Here is a 15,046-nt window from a genome sequence, read left to right as displayed (position 1 = left end):
TTGTGGCCTCATGATCCCTTCCTGACACTAAAAATGCCATTTCCAAATTATCCAAAAAGTCTGAAGCAACCTCCCCAGGCTTACCATAAAAATTAGGGAAGGCCATAATGTAACTGAGAGAGTACACAATTACACAAACAGATCCAATTTAATGAAAGTAGAGTATGATAAGTACAATTTGGAGCTTTAGCATAGCTAGCTCAAAATAGAATGAATATTGACACATAAAAAGAGTGGTAATAATCCACTAAGGGTAGAATGACAGGATGAGGAGAGCGCAAGATTTTCCCAAGTCTTTCAGCTCCACACAACAAGGCTATTCTTTGCTGATAGAATAATTTCCTATCAATACATATATTAACATGCATATGACGCACAAAATGGAAAGGAAACATCCGTGGATCATTATTGTCATTATTGGCATCCATACTTACCCACACAAATAGACTAGCTTAGTTGCACCATCTTTGGACCAATGAGCCTGATCATCCATAGAAGGTCGGCACCTCGGATCACCTTTACTCTTCCTGACATGTCTATGAAGATGTAGGGGATGATGGCAATACTTCTTACTATGCCGAGCCTTTTTGCAAGTAGTAGTTGGATGCTATTGCCATAATCAGCACGACGAACAGCACGACGAACAAAAGCTACACCATTAATGTGCAAAACATCACAACAAGTATAGTCTCTTTAGATTGAGATAGCTTCTTGAAAATTAGCGACAAAGGTAAAGCGGGAAGGCTCTTCACCCGATCACCAAAGAACTTTGGACAATATCCAAAGAAATCTTCACGCGGCCAAGAGGTTGGCTTAGGACTGGTGGCGTCTGGATTCACAAAGTGCACTGGGAGCACACGCATACGAGCGGAAATCTTATAGGCAAGCCTCCGCCTCTTTGCTTCATGAGGGTTAAGGGGTGAAATTCGTGGTTGTAGGTTTGATGTTGAAGCTGGTTGCTCACTTGCCTTTTTCTTGCCAAAAGTGGTCATGTAACCCCCACTAAATGAGATGGGACCAAATGTCACCTTCACGCTTGAGCACGTGCTACAGCTTTAGGCCACTTAGGTGTGGATGTGATCTTCCTGTTCCTAATTACCTTTTTACGAAAGAGAGGTCTAGTAGTACTCTCTCTTCCTTTATTGTGCGTTACGGTACTTTCGTGTGTATTGATGTAGAATTTCAATTGTGTGTGCATTGGGGGTTATTGGAGCATTCATAGGTTAAGAGGAGAGGTAAATCAAGCTCTTCTCCTCATTCTTCCTTGTTAGCGACGATCACAAACAAGGCAAGGAGAGGGACTTATTTCTTGAATGTCAATGATGCTACAGTCAGGAAACAAGATCTCGATGAAAGCTTTCAGGGCCTCTAGAGCCTCCTCCTCCTCCTCTATCCCCCAATTTGCAAACTCTTCATGCTAGTTGTCCATGTTGAAAATTGCACGCCGTCATTGTTTGTGAACTGAAGGTCTATGTAGCCCTCCTCAGTGGGGGCACCAAAATGAAGCACACAAAGCGCAGCCGGTGGCCTCTACACCAAGGTAGTACTTGTATGCCTCACAATAAGGGGGTATTGAAGGGGCACCACCTAGCGTTTTATGCGGCTAGGATGCGACCAAGAGCTAGTAGAGTTGACCCTCTATTGTTGAGAATGACAACTTTATGGGAGAGAATCGCCTTGAGCATATGGAAGGAGTTGTGCTCACACACCTTCAACCAACCTTAATGGAGAGAGAGAGAGAGAGAGAGAGAGAGAGAGAGAGAGAGAGAGAGAGAGAGAGAGAGAGAAAGAGAGAGAGAGGAAGAGAGCCACCAAAAAGGATCCAAGGAATGAATTATTGGAGTGAGAGGTTTGAAGGGGTGCCTATTTTCAAAACCTCTATTGGCTAACCGTACGAATGGTTGCAATTATGCATGCGGAGCAAATATACGTATGAGGGTGACGGAGAGAGGAAGGATTAGGGAGAAAGGAAAGAGAAGAGAAAGTGGGAAATAAATGTGCTTGATAATGGATGTGGGAGAAGGATGAAACACATATAACTAGAATTTCCTTGATCAATCCTTAACAAAACTTGCTACATGCACCCACGCCAATGTAAATGCATTCACCACAACACAATAAAAACTTGGGTATTAATCATTCATTAAGGGAAAATCAAATAGAAAACCTTCACACCTCCACCAAGAGAGTGATTACACACACAAAGCATCCCCACAAATCAAGCATGCTAGCTACAATCATGGGAATGTAAACACTATCACCCTACCAAAATGATGGTAGCCTAGAGGTACACAAAGAGCCTAATTAGGCATGCTACAATGGAGAGGGGGCTCCTGTGTCTTTGGGCTGAGATGGGGGCCTCTTTATATATCCTCTCCCACCCCATTACAATTAGTGAAAATTACAATTAAGGGCTTAAATTGGGGGACAAATTGGGATGCCGTGGGAGCCGCCACCTTGACTTTCTTGATGCCTTCACCATGAAGCTTCACCTTGCCACTTGAGAGGTTGATTCTTGGTCATTATTTGCAGCAATTCATCTTCTTCTTTGGAGATTGTGGAATGACTAGCACCTATTTCACAAATTGTGGTGAAAGGAGAGAGGAATGGACCATACTTAGAGGGATAGATACATGTGTGTGAGTATGAATGAGAATTGGGTGGAGAGGGGTGAAGCTATGGAGTTGTTTTTAAGGTTTTTTGTGGCTGATTTTGATGGAATTAAGTAGAGGTTATAATAGAGAATAGAAATCCATTATGGATCCTCAATATGTTGAGGCGGTCCGGGGAGGGCAACAAGAAGAGCGGCCTCTAAACACCCTTCAAGGCTCCCGTGCTGCTCAAATGGGGCTGTGGCAAGCACAATCTGAGACAACAACAACCCACAGCCAGAAACCAAACAAGAAAAGGGGCACCACTTAGTTGTAGATGCGAACTAGGACGCGCGTGATATCTCCTTGTACTCAAACGCACAAAGAGAGGGGAATGCAAGATAGCCACACACACCAAACACAAACATTCACCACGCCAGAGAGAGGTAAAGAGCACAAATCAACTTGAGCAACTCAGTCTTAGCCTTAAAGACTAGATGCACACAAAGCTTGATGAGAGATAGAGAGACAACAAAAAAATTGACCTTGTTGCCAATACACAAATTGTCTTAGGGTCACGGGAGCCCTCTCACCGAGCACCCTCTTACAATTTACCGTTTAGGCAAACAATTCAACAAGCCCTCAAGCCACCAAGCATGAAATGGCACAACAAACTTCAAGGACAATATACCTTCAACCACCTGATGAGCCAACTTATCAAGTCAATTTGGAGAGGAGAGTCGTAGTTGCAGCATACAATTGCACCCAAAACTATGAATCTTATTTATGGACAAGAGTAGGCTACAAGTGTGATTGCAGAGTATAGTATCACTCCACTCCTCTAGATGGCATAACTAACTTCAAGCTTCTCCATGCACCTATGTTAGTGATGGAATAGAGCACTCACAATGCACACACTCTACACAACTAAGCTTGAAGAGTGGTGTGTTATGTGTTGAGAATGGTGTGATATAGTGGGATCATGTGATTTACAAGGCAGAGAAGGGCTCTATTTATAGGTTTTAGAAGCCCCGATTAGGATTAGGCCTAATCAAGTTTATTTGAAGGAATAAAAGATTATGCATATATATATTGTTTTAATGAGGGTGGGTCTCTCTTGTCCTTTGAGTCACATGGATGTGGGCTCAAGGGAAGAGAATTATTGAGGATGATAGGAGAGAGGATTGAGTGAATAATTTGGGAGTGCCTACTCTAGTAGAGGGTGCATTTTACAATAAGGTTAGTGGTTAGTAGTTAGTAATTATCACTAAAAAATATTTACAAAATCATTCACCAAATGGTGAGATATATGATGAGAAAAGTTAGAGAAGGGATGAGCTTGTAAAGAGAGGTTGAAGCTTTGGAGAAGTTGACATTCACCTCTTTACAGCACCTGTAGAAGAAGCGGTCAGCATGGCGAAGTAGCACGTGTCGATGAAGCTATGTTATCTTCAAACCTTGGAAAATTCATGATAAAGCTTTCATTTGTAGAGGTTATCTTTGGATTTTTGCTGATTTTTTGAAGTTCTTTACAAAACTGAAGAGAGTATGGTAATATGGACATATATGTAGAGAGAAAGGGGGACACTTAGGGTGTGGAAATGGAGGATGAAGGCTATGGAGGTGTGAGACATGTGGCAATGGTGAAGAGGGTGAATTTGGACATAGCAGTTGCAGGTCTGGGAGTGGGAAGGAGAGGGAGGAGTGTGTGTGAAAGAGGAAAATGATAAAGTGGAAGAGGGAGTGTGGCTGCGTAGCATGGGCAAACTGGGGTCCACCAATAAAATCATATCTCACAGCTCGTAGCTCAAAAAAATATGAAAAAATTTGAGGTGAAAGTTCAGCTCACGAGCTACAACTTTTGTTTGTATCATCTTTTCAAATTCGGGGAGCATGTGATCTTTAGAAATTCAGCAAAACCGACTGTTTTTTCCACTACACAAGGTCCCTGTGAGGTCCTTCTTTGGATGATTCTTTTGAATACCTCCAAGAGTGAGCTCCCCATGGTGCATGCATGCATTCCACATACCCTTGACCTTATTTGGTAGGTCTATAATTGAAGATATTGTTGAGATCATGATATAAGTGAATAGTACAACTAAGAAAATCAAATATTGAGGGGTCTAAAAAAATATATACATGTCAAATATAAATAATATAGGTGGAAAAAATATAAAGGGGTCAAAATAAATCTCTCTCATTATTAGTCTACCATAAAAAGATGAATATTTTTTGTGGTCTAATTTATGAGAGTAATAGAGAATAGATGTAGGAAGGAAAAAATGACAATAGTGAAAAAATATACACATAAATAAACTAGTTTTTTTCGATTTTTGTTGTGATGGAGTTACACCAAAAATAAGAGAAGATTGCATGAAATTATTTTTATATGGAATAAAGAGTATACAAAATGGTAAGAAAAAATATGGTAATGGTGAGTCAATGTACATAGCATAAATAACACACCATAGGTAGAAATATTTAAATAAATACCAAAATAATTATGAAAAATCCTTTTATTTAAGCCCTATATACAATGAAATATTTATACACAAATGGGCCATAATATACTTATATTTTTTATTTATTTATTTATTTTTTTGGCTCAACTAGCCCAGTGACTAGCTAATTGAGGGTTTTTAAGAAGATATGGGAAAAGTCCCTAACTCACACACGCCTATGTACAGTGAAATGGTAGAGATAACCAAAATGTTTGAGTGATTTGATAGGGTGGGTTAACTCACTATGGCAATTACGGAGAGCCGAAAAACGGCTATCAATGTGTAGGATTTTAGTGATAGTGTGTGTAATTAACTAGTGCATACACACACTAGTAAGAGAGGAAGATGAAGTGGAGGAAGATGAAGTGCATCCATGGAAGCTTAAAGGGCTGATTAGGAGTGGAAAATGATAGAATTTTGAATAATTTTAAGTGTGTGTGTAAGCAAGAAGGTGGCTAGGGTGAAAAGAGGAAAGACTAGGTGATGAATATGACCAAAAAAAAAAGACTTTTTTCACCACAAATGGCTCCAATATGGGGGGCCCACTTGCTTTGCCCGAATTTTGTTGATAGAGGACAAGGGGAGGGCATGGAGGGGGGTCTAGGGTGACCTTTGGGGGGTGGGGGAATCATTTCTCTCAAGAAAATGGAGAAAAATTAAGAAAATTGGATTGGCATTTCCCTCTTTTCCTTATGAGCCAAAAGTGAGGTGACCCACCATGCATGATGCTCCTTTTGGACTTCTTCATTATGCATCACATGTGTGATAACACCTCAAGAGGCCCCATGGGCCCATGATGTCACTAAAGCATCTTATTTATAAGACTAGTAGATATTATGTACACATGGCAATTACATAATAGGAAATACCTAGGTAGTGGATCCCACCACTTGGCCCTTCAAATTTCACTTATACCATAGGTGAAACCAACTCCAAGTTCCATTTTTCCATGGGTTTCAACTTTATTTAGGACTTTGTCCCATACGAAGCTCATCCGTGTGCCAAAACCATGACGAAATTCCTTGCCAAAAATGGACATTTTCCTAGTAATAGATCCACTGCCAAAACTTATTTTATTTTATTTTCTTGAGTTTGTACAAGGTTTAGCCAAACCTTAAGTGCCAAAAAACCCTTCTAGTGAGCAAGGTTCACTGTTGTTGCTCCATTGCTTCACACTTCTTGCTGTGATCATTCTACTCGCTGTTGTAATCCTTAGCGATGCAAGCTTAGGTGGTCGCATCTGGGAAACACTTTTACCTTGCTAATTATGATCATTACCAAGATGACTTTGTGGCAACACTCAAAATTTCTATACATGCACTAGAGCCTTCTTGGTCGAGAGGAGCTTCTTCCTTTTGGTTGTTGGCAATGCCAAAATTGTGGTTTTAAGAGGGGTCATAAAAAACACGCATCATGCCCAAAGGAAGAGTGCACAAGCAACTGCACTCCACCTACAAGCTGATGCTAAAGAGCGAGTGTATGGAAATTAGCAAAATTATAAGAATAACATAACTTGTTAACATAATTAAAACATGAATCGAAAACTGTAAAACCATAAACATAACCTGTTTGCCATACCATAACCATTACCATAACTTGCTTGTCATACCATAACCATCACACAATTGCTATACCATCATAGCAAAACCATAACCATCACCTGAACCAAAACCATAACCATAACCTTCCACAACCATAACCATAACCATAGCAAAACCATAAGCATAACCATAACCAAAACCATAACCATAACCTTGCACAACCATTACCATAACCATAACCATCAGATGATTGTCATACAATCATAGCAAAACCATAATCTTAAGTTGACTGTCAAACCTTAACCATAACATCTGTGCCATTCCATAAACATAACCATAAAGCATAAACATAAGCACTACAAAACTGTACATATACAAACAATCACTGAGTGAGAAGACCCTCATGGTAATGTCTCCCAATTGACGTCCTCTCCCTCCTCCTGTAGCTGGGTCAAAAGGGCCACAAGTCCATGCTTGTACCCATACTTCTCCTCTTGGCGTGTTGGGAGGCGTTTCAGGCAACTTTCTATAAAATTATGGTTTAATCATTAGATAAATCTTCAAATAACATATATATTATCAATAATTTAAAGCATACATATAATACTTACAAACTCATGTCAAAGCGTATCGTAGCCTCCACTCCCAAGATGTGACGCTCCAGCATACTCCAAACGTGCTCTGACTGCATCTCTCTACGGCTGAAATCTATTGGGATTGTCTTGTGTCTCTCGTGCAATCCCCGTCCACTCCTCTACGCCCAACCATATCGGCTTGGGACTGTCGTCATTGTACCTGTCTCTCGCCTCTGACCGACGGTGTGACATTGTGGACCTCGCCAAGCTCAAAATCCAGGCATTCGAGACCTAATCATACCCCTCTGTTGGCATGTACTCTCTTTGAATGGCATCGATGATGTAATTCTTTCTCTCAGCATCAAGGTTTTCCCAAATCTCCATCACAGAGTGACCAAAATGAATTGTACAGAGCTGTCGAATCCTCTGTCACATTTTCTTTTTTATCCGATCTGCCACAACAGCCCATCCCTGCTCTTGTACACCTTTCTAGGATCATGCTCGTGTGATCCCCAAGGTATACGTGGTGTGTCTATCGGTGAACTGTCTACTTGAAGAGAGTGGTGGACGCTCTCTCGATGGTGTGGATGCATTGGTAGAACCGCTACCACAGCAACCACCACCTCTAGAACGATGGCTATGTCGTCTTGAGGATGAACCACGCGTCGATGTAGAGGGAACACGAGTCCTAGGCGTAGGGGGCACACTAGACTGACGTGTGGGGCTGCTAAGTGTAGGGACCACACTAGTCCCAAATGTAGGGTCGGTCGTAGTAGGTCTAGAAGGACTTGCACCCCAAAGGTGTTGTGCCATCGCGATCTGCTCTGGTGTGAACTGAGACAAAAACGAGCCCATCTGCTTGGGTGACATGCCGGCCGGAGTGACTGGAAAACTAAAACTAGGAGAGTATGGCTCATCGTCATTGGCCATGGCTAGTTATACACAAAAAACACCCACAAAATACGTTAGTTTACGTAAGAAATGCTTAATCAATACAAATAACAAATCAACAAAACTTCTACACAAATGAAACAAATCAACAAAACTGCTACATAAATGACAACATCTAAAGTGTATTGTAGACTAATAAAAAGATATTTACAAAAGGTTTCCTAGCAAAAGTCATTAGTTAATCTCTCATCCTATATGACATCTGATGCACCAAAGATGTCTATCTCAATTTGTACTTCTGCATCTTCGTCATCAAACTCTACTTCTTTGTCGCTCTTCGCATCAGCTTCACTATTTGACACCTCATCTCTAGGTTCAGAAAATTTCTCAATGCTGACATCCACCTCAAAATATAAACTTAAAGTTGGAGTCGGTCCTGTGATTTGTTCATGAATCACCTCTTCAATCTCACCATCCAATCCTTCACACACTTGCTTGCTATGTGGAGCAACTTGAACGACATAGAGCCAACAAGGTTTAGACAGATCATTCTCATCATTTTCTGTCCATAGTGGATTGTGTATGAACACAACTTGTTCACAATGTTGTGGAAGTACGAATGTATCCCGCACATCTTCCACACCCGCCTAGAGCTCACTTGAATCAATCTACTTTTGTCTTTGCGCATAGTTGCATTAGGGCCATTGGTAGAAACTTTGAACCACTTGACATCAAAGATAAACATATCAAACTTTCTGAAGCTAATCTTCAAGATGTCTTGGATGTAGCCAAAGTATTCAAGCTGGCCAGTCTCTATATTCTCATCCCTGGCACTACTCCTACTTTCTTGGACGAAGCTTGCCCTAACACCACTTTCAAAAGTGACCCTTTGTTCATCGATCCGTTGCACTCTAAAGTACTTCCCATGCGACCACAAAGCTCCATATTTGTGATAGTGCAGCCACAAAATTGAAACATACTAAAATTTATTAAAGCAAACTAATTTTCATGTGGAGCTTGAAAATGAAGTTGTGAAATGTACATGCCAATCGCAACCCCTTGACATCTCCTCTTCCTCTTCAGTAATCAACACTACACCCCTCTTTGCCTTTGAGAGTGTCGCATCTAACCACCACCCAGTTGGAAAGTTAGGCAATTTTTGAAGATGGTCTGGAAAAGGAAGGTTTCTGGTTGCACGGTTGTGCTTGAATTGAAGGTGATCTGTCAAACGTTGTTGCTTTTCCTCTTCGTACCTCTCTAGCCACTTTTGCATGATGTTTGAGTTGAGAAGGAAAAATCTCATAACCTTTTCTCGCATTGTGATGTCCATCTTTCGCATTGTGATGAATTGTAAAAATTTGTGCCAATCGTGGGACTTAAGACCACTGAGATTGTCATCTCTCGTAAAAGCCGTTTTCAAACATCGCATGCACCCTGTGGGAGTCTTGAATGAAGATATAGTCTTCTTCACTTGTTGCTCTTTTGCGCGACTCGGAACCCATGGACCTTTTGTTGTAGACCACTTTCCATTGGGTTTAAGTCGAGGCCACATCTCTGGCATTCAACCCACAGCCAGCAGGTCATCTCTTTGGGCCTTGCTCTCCCCTTTTCTAGTGATGCTCTTCCAGAAAATCTTCCCCACATTCTTGAAGATGTGCATTGGGTCGAGCAAATGATTAATCAGCAGGTCACTCTAGTACAGGAGATCATGGGAAAGAGAAAGTCTTTTCATTCCAAGTGGCATCCAATCTCCCCTCTCTAGCCACATATTTTTCCAATCGCTCGCTTTCAGTGGATGCATGTCATTTTTTCATATGTTTGGTCCACGAAGCTCATGTCCTTCAGGGGAAAATCTACCATGCTCCTCGTAAAGTTTCTTGCTCAAATCCTCAAAGCTGCAAAAGCCAAGTCGAGGACCACATTTTGGACATGCATGATTGTCCGAGTAACTCAAGCCTGAAACATCACATATTAATATTTAAAAGCGTTGACATAGCATGAATCACATGCGTGTGAGGGTTCTAAAGGCACTTACCGGAGCACTCACCGAAGCCTGTATGGTCCACTTGAGTATGCCTTGTGCGTGTACATTCCGTCGTCCGATTGGTTGGGACATATCAACCACATCGATTCTTGTCCACAAGATTTGGAGCTCTTCTATAAGTGGTGCCAAATAGACGTCCATGTTCTTCGCTTTGTACTTTCCTAGGACGATCAATGACAACAATAGATGGCCCTTCTTGATAGCGAGCCATGGTGGAAGATTATAATTAACCAGACAAATAGGCCACGTGCTCCATGACAAACTCCGCAATCCGAATGGGATTACTTTGTCCATTGCTAGACCAAAGCGGATACATCGAGGCTCGTTCTTAAATGTAGGCCAACTTTCCTCTATGTGCTTTCATTCACAAGAGTCAGCAGGTACCCGCATAACATCATCTATCGATCTAGTATTTGAGTGCCATGTCATCAAAGCGGCTATGGACTTGCACGTGAACATGCTCTTTATTCTTGGAATGATAGAAAAGTGTCGAAGGACCTTTGCAGGGATAATTTTTCCTTGTGTATCCTCCCTGTACCTGTTTGATCCACAATTGGGACACTGTTCCAGGTTTGCATACTCATTGCAAAATAGTATACAATAATTAGGACATGCATGTATTTTCTGATAATCCAACCCCAAATTAGTAAGAAGCTTTTTAGCGGCTCGATGGGTAGGGGGCATGTGATTCCCTTCTAGCAAGATTTGCTCATTCAGCAACCTGACGTTACATGAACAAGCCAGCCCTTTGATCACTTTATATGAACTGTAATTTGCACTTTACCATGCTTAGGATAAATATGTTTACCTGAAAAGCTCTGTGACTGAGGCGTCATACCAACTGTAGACAAAGACTGCAAATTAAGCATTGCCAATGCGATACGGAGAACTGAGATTTTTACACCAGTGTAGAACGACATGCGTGCAAGACTTTGCATCATCTGGCCCTCCTCATGCCGTCGATATGAATGGGATGGCTGAGGTTAGTCAAGAGTACTGCATTCAATGTTGTCGCCTTCTATGTTGGAATACATGTCAAAGAACGCATCCAATATCTGCTCCATCTCTACTTCTTGAAATGCCGCTTCAGGTATTAGTTGGGAGGACTCGATCAATGGTTGCTCGTTTAAAAATCGTCTTCTCTGGGATGAAGTTGGAGCAATATCTACTTGCGGACTTTGACCTTCAATCTCTAGACCATGAGATCAATAACGCAGGTCTTGTACTTGCTCTATCGAAAAGAGACTGTGATTGCGTATGTGTTGGTCGCAGATTTTTTATTTTTGAAAGATCTGATGCTTGCAATGCACACAAGGACACGCCATCCTATCATCCATACTTTATCTACCAATGATGCAACAAATAGTTAAAACACTCTAGTTGTTATAACTACACACTACTAAGTACATGACAAGCTTTAACAACCTCACATTCTCTAGCCAGGACAGATCCCCATACACCTCGGTCTAGAGGTGCACGGAGATTAGGACCACAGGGTAATAATCTCTTCTTTATTGGTCACTGACTATATATTAAAGTTCTTGAAGTCTCTATGCACTTTTGAAGTCCGATTGTATTTTTTCAACTATTTTCTGCTAGCTCTAACAACCTCACATTCTCTAGCCAGGCCTGATCCCCGCACACCTCGGTCTAGAAGTGCGTGGAGATTAGGACCACAGGGTAATAATCTCGTCTTTATTGGTCAATTACTATATATAAGGTTTTTGAAGTCTGTGTGCACTTTTGAAGTCCGATTGCGTTTTTTCTACTATTAATTTGACGCTAGCTCTAACCTAACCTATAATCTAACCTAACGTAAAACTTATACCTAACCTAACTTATAACATCTACCTAGCCTATAGCCTAACCTAACCGAAGTCTGTTTGAGTTTTTAGAAGTACAAGAGTCATCTTCGAAGTCCGATTGTGTTTTTTCTACTATTAATTTGACTCTAGCTCTAACCTAACCTATAATCGTTATGCCTAACCTATAATCTAACCTAACATAAAACCTATACCTAACTTAACTTAATGTAACCTAACTTATAACATCTACCTAGCCTATAACCTAACCTAACCGAAGTCCGTTTGCGTTTTTCGAAGTACACGAGTCATCTTTGAAGTCCGATTGCATTTTTGCTAGTATTAATTTGACGCTATCTCTAACCTAACCTATAATCGTTATGCCTAACCTATAATCTAACATAACATAAAACCTATACCTGACCTAACTTAATGTAACCTAGCTTATAACATCTACCTAACCTATAACCTAACCTAATCGAAGTCCGTTTGCATTTTTAGAATTACACGAGTCATCTTTGAAGTTCGATTGTGTTTTTTCTACTATTAATTTGACGCTAGCTCTACCCTAACCTATAATCGTTATGCATAACTTTTAATCTAGCCTAACGTAAAACCTATACCTAACTTAACTTAAAATAACCTAACTTATAACATCTATCTAACCTATAATCTAACCTAACCAAAGTCCGTTTGCATTTTTAGAAGTACACGAGTCATATTTGAAGTCCGTTTATATTTTTTCGACTATTATGCCGTTGATAGCTCTAACCTAACATACAACCTAAACCTAACCTAACATAAAAATAGCACAATGGTGAGGTGTTTAGCAAAATGATAAGCCATACAGCTTGCCCACAATGCATATGCAATGTGGGCAAGCTCTACGGCTTTCCAATTTGGCAAACGGCTCACCATAGTGTTGTTTTTAGAGTTGCGAAGCGATTTTATGGCCTGAAAATCGCTCGCAGATATATAGACAACACAATGGCGAGCCATTGGCAATATGGCAAGCCATAGATCTTTCCCACAATGCATAAGCCTTGTGGGCAAGCTTTATGGCTTGCCGTATTGCCAAACGGATTGCCATTGTGTTGTTTTTAGGGGCACGAGGTAATTTTAGCACTTGAAAATCGCTCGCAAACATATAGAAAACACCATGGCGAGCCGTTTGGCAATACGGCAAGCCATAAAGCTTGCCCACAATGCATATGCATTGTAAGCAAGATCTATGGCTTGCCATATTGCCAAACGGCTCACCATGGTGCTATTTTAGGACTTGAAAACCACTTACGGACATATAAACAACACAATGGCGAGCCGTTGGCAATATGGAAAGCCATAGAGCTTACCCACAATGCATATGTGTTGTGGTTAAGCTTTATGGCTTTCTGTATTGACAAACAGATCACCATTGTGTTGTTTTTAATACGCGTTGTGGGTAAGCTTTATTGCTTGTATTGTCGAACGTAGCTTAACCTAACTTAACCTAATGTAGTTTTACCTAATCTAACCTAACATAACTAAACCTAACGTAGATTAACTTAACATAACCTAATATATAAGATAACCTAATCTAACTTAATGTAGCTTAACCTAACCTAACGTAATATAACTTAACCTAATGTAGCTTAACTTAATCTAACCTAACCTATAAGATAACCTAACATAACAACGTAGCTTAACTTAACGTAACCTAACCTAATTTAGCTTAACTTATAACCTAAACTAACTTAAAACATAAACCCCATCAACTACATAATTTGAAAAACAACATAATTCAATTAAAAAAAATTCAAAACAAGATTTTTTGATAAACTTAAACAAATTTTTTCCATAATTTAAAATGAAATTTCACATAACAAATCCTAATTTCTTTTAAAGCATTCAAAGTTTAAAGCATGAAATTTTCTTTTCCTAATATACAAAGTAATTTAAATAAACTTAATATGCATTTAAAGGTTTGATTACTCACATTCGTCCTATTTGAGCAATGAAAGTTGTTGTAAAAGTCCTGGAACTTGCAAAAACACACACACAAACACAAAGTTAAACCCTAAACCCTAAATCTATAAGTAAACATAAAAACAATCTTACCTTAGTGTTATGCACTAACCCACAAGCAAGATTAGCACCTCCGACGGCGTGTATCGCAGCAAATCTGTGAGAGATGGCGAAGAGGAGAGCTTGAGAAAACGTGCAAGAACTAAGAGAAATGCACAGTGAAAGCCCGCGGTTTCGATTTTTGCAGGTGACATCGGTACAGCTATCGGTACAGCCGTTGGTACAGTCATCGAAAGGCCGTCGGTATGTGCATTTGCGCTGTCGTCGGAATACGTGCCAAAAGAGACGTCGAAAATTTAAAAATCTGATTTTTCTAAAAAACCTTAGCTCCATCCATAAATACACACACATATACCGACGCCCGCCAGTGACGCCGATAATGTGGCGCCGAAATTCAAGTGACCTCTTATAGTGCAATGCCCAATAGTGGGACAGCTTTCAGCAAATCACAAGTTGACACGTAAGCAAGATTCCTAGTATATTCCAAATTTTTGTCTCTAAATTGGAGTGTGTATGACTTTTAGAAGGCTCCTTTACCCTATTAACCTTTGAAACTGCATTGCCACCTTGTCAGTGGTAACCACCATTGATGGAGCCCGGTTGCAAGCCCCTTCGTGCCCACTATCCAGCCGACATGCTTCTCTTGTATTTCCATAGTCGTCCTCCAGTACCCCATGTCGTACTGCCTACTCTTTTATTTTACATTACTTGCGGGCTTAGAAAGAGAGGGCAGTGGCGCCGGGCTTCATTGCCAAATAAAGAAAGTTTTTTCTTTGCCTTGGGAAGAAGACGGAAGAAAGAAGAAAAGGAGGGCAGCGGGTTTTCGAAGAGAGGGAAGGAGGGCTTTTTTTGGGCAAGCAAGGGGATTTTGAGAGGAAGGAAAAAGGAGCCTTCGTACACTCGATGATGGAAGGCATGTGAGAAGGCAGCTCGCCATCAAGCAGCTCGAGAGGGCAAGTGCCCCGTTGAAGAGGGAGCCAACGAGAGCTGCCAAGATGCGGAGCTGTTGGTCAAAGCAAAGCCAATGGTGAATCTCA

The sequence above is a fragment of the Adiantum capillus-veneris genome, chromosome 10 (genome assembly GCF_014529385.1).
Source record: "Adiantum capillus-veneris isolate H3 chromosome 10, ASM1452938v2, whole genome shotgun sequence".
Lineage (NCBI taxonomy): Eukaryota > Viridiplantae > Streptophyta > Polypodiopsida > Polypodiales > Pteridaceae > Adiantum > Adiantum capillus-veneris.
The sequence above is the reverse complement of the archived record's forward strand: the minus strand, read 5'-3'. Positions refer to the sequence as shown.